General features: G+C 43.8%; 1 pseudogene; it reads right to left on the bottom strand.

Moving 5' to 3' along the window:
- Positions 1–471: 471 nt before the first annotated feature.
- LOC102147305 (casein kinase I pseudogene) lies at positions 472–2,082 on the bottom strand (annotated as a pseudogene).
- Between the last annotated feature and the right edge of the window lie 940 nt (positions 2,083–3,022).

Genomic DNA, 3,022 nt, shown 5'->3' with positions numbered 1-3,022 from the left:
ATATTGAAATCAATGAAGATGATCCAAAATATGAACTTCTCAAGGAGTAACTTCTTTTAAATATTTGGGCAACTCTGTTTTCTCTGTTGTATTGTCCACTGAGAAAAAAAAATCCTGTTCGATTATGCTCTTACAGAAGTTATAAAAAACCAGATTAGGTATATAACTGGTTGACTCTTAAAATACTGTACTGCTTTCTACAACAGAAGAACTTCTGAAAAATGTTCTATAGAACTACATTCGTCAATATTACCTCATTGGTCCATTCCATTCATTGATGGGCAAAGCACTCACGTTTTAACAAAACTTTAAAGCTTCCATAAAAGTTAAATTAGAAAAAAAAAAATGAATATGAGCCAACCACAGAATGAAGTATGAAAGTATGACATTTTTGTTTCTAAGAGTGAGTCCTTGAAAATATATTTGGTCACTATGCTGCGGGATAATTAAGGAATCAGAGAGACCAAGGGGTTGAGGAGGAATTATTTAATTATCTAGGTGCACCGACCCAGTCGGATTAACATCCAAAGGACTGAGCCCTGAACAAAGAGTCAAGCTACCTTTTAAGCATTTTGTGGGGCAGGGGGAGATCTGTGCAGGGGGAAGCACATTACAGAAGCGAGAAACAAAGACAGTTATTCAATTAAGACATGCATTACATTATTTCTTACTTTTCAAGGAACAACATGTTTTACGACCTGAGATGATCTGTCTAGTGACTTTGCAGCTACAGCTAGAGAAACAGGGTCTTCACAATGCCTGGGAAAGGGAGAGATAAGGCTCACTAGCCACAGAAGGAAAAACAGGCAGTTTATTTTAAAGGACTCCAGCTCTTTCTCTTTCTCAAGGGGAATTGGGTTTTCTTACATACAACTGAGTTTTTTGCTTATACATTCTTTGATTTCTTTTAATTCCTGTTCCATCTACAGAGATGATTTTAATCACAAGACAGCAGATGAACATGTAAGTAACTCCCCAGGATCTGTCTGTGTCCAGAGTCATTTGTGGTGCTGTATGGTTTTCCTTTTCCTTCATTTGAAAAAACAGCAGCACTTGGTTTCATCCATTACATCTACTTCAGTAGGGGCTGTGATGGGTGCATTTGAACATCCTGCGGTGGGGTCATCTGTGTTCAACTCTCCATTTGTAGAACTTACAACCTTGTTTTTGGATTGTTGCATCTTATCTCTGTGTTGATGTGCTTCCCTGTTTGATGACAGAGTAGGATCTTGCTGAACCGCACCCACTGGAGTAGGCAACTGTTCACCAATCAGTCATATTCATAATCAAACATATATCCTTTTCAATCAAACAAGTCAATAAAAACCTCTCGTAAGCAGTCATTGTCTGGTTTGTTTGTTTGTTTGTTTGTTTGTTTGTTTTAAATCTAACCTTCGTACATAACAAAGATACGTTGCCATTTCTGGAAAATTTTCGCCTAACACTTCTATTGGTGTAGCCCGTTTTGTATCTCCAATTTTCTGATACCTCTCTTTTAATGTGTCGGCTTTTAAGCCTTGCCAAGGAAGACTGCCTCTCAGAAAATACATGAACATGTGACCTAAAGCTTCTAAATCATCTCTTCTACTTTGTCCTTTTCCTAAATGTGTGTTTACGCTCGTATATCTAGCTGTTCCCATAGGGCCCTTATGTTATCTGTATGGTATGTGTTTCTTTGTCTCTGGATCAATATGTTTCTTTGCCAAACCAAAATCTATAATATGAATAACTTGCTGGGCTTTGTTTCCTGGTCGTCCTATTAAGAAGTTCTCAGGTTTTAATCTCTGTATATCAAGTTCTTTGAATGGACATATTCCATGAGAGAAATCAGTTGTAGAGCTATCACGAGAAGTGTTTTAAAAGAAAATGTTCTGTCACACAAGTCAAACAAATATTCCAAACTAGGTCCCAGCAGTTCCAGCACCATAGCATTGTATTTACCACAAGGCCAGAAATAGTAAACTTGAGGTATACAATCTCCAGGTCCTAACCGCTTATAGAATCTGTTTTCCAAATGTAGCTGTGGTGTTTTGATTTCACGGGCTCCAGCTTCATTGCCACATATTTATTTGCGTATAATTTTTTCCCTCAGAGGCGCGGCCACGAGCAGCGGCGTCGGTCCCGGGCGCGGGCTGAGCCCCTAGCCTGTCCGTAAGCTCCCGAGGGGGCAGTGGCGGCCGCACGTCTTACCCGCGGGCTGCGGGACGAGGAAAGCGAACCACGCAGGGAGCTGGCGAGCGAGGTAGAGGGGAAGGAGCGAGAGAGGGAGATAACGCAGCGCGGCTCGGATTCAGTCCCTACACTGCCGCCGGTGCTTCCTACCGCCGCCGCTGGCCGGAGAGTCGCTGCCCGAGCCGCTGCGGTCGCCACAGATGCAGCCGGGAATGAATGCAAAGGGCGCCTGGCATCTGGATCGACTCCGGACCCGGAAGTGAACACAAGGAAAAAAAATTTAAAAGGCACTACAGGGCCGGGCGCGGTGGCTCACACCTGTAATCCCAGCACTTTGGGAGGCCAAGGAGGGCGGATCATGAGGTCAGGAGATCGAGACCATCCTGGCTAACACGGTGAAACCCCGTCTCCACTGAAAATACAAAAAATTAGCCGGGCGTGGTGGCGGGCACCTGTAGTCCTAGCTACTCAGGAGGCTGAGGCAGGAGAATGGTGTGAACCCGGGAGGCAGAGGTTGCAGTGAGCCGAGATCGGGCCACTGCACTCCAGCCTGGGCGAGAGAGCGAGACTCCGTCCCCCCCCCCCCCAAAAAAAAGAAAAAGTAAAAGAAAGAAAAGAAGAGCCAGTAGGATCAATTTCTTTTAAACATGACAAGACACCTAGAATTTGTGAATTATGTGCGAACTTACATGAAGAATTAATATTATTGGGGGTTTGGTTAGTTCTCAAATAATTCTGTACTTTATTCTAAACCTTCCTGGGCCATAGTGACTCAGAGACAGGGAGGAGAGGAATGGGCAGTGCAGAGGAGAAGCTGGTGGTGGTGACCCTGGGGGACTGGCAGCCCTCA

Source organism: Macaca fascicularis, chromosome 13 (genome assembly GCF_037993035.2).
Source record: "Macaca fascicularis isolate 582-1 chromosome 13, T2T-MFA8v1.1".
Taxonomy (NCBI): domain Eukaryota; kingdom Metazoa; phylum Chordata; class Mammalia; order Primates; family Cercopithecidae; genus Macaca; species Macaca fascicularis.
Note: the sequence above shows the minus strand (reverse complement) of the source record. Positions and strands in the feature narration are given on the sequence as shown.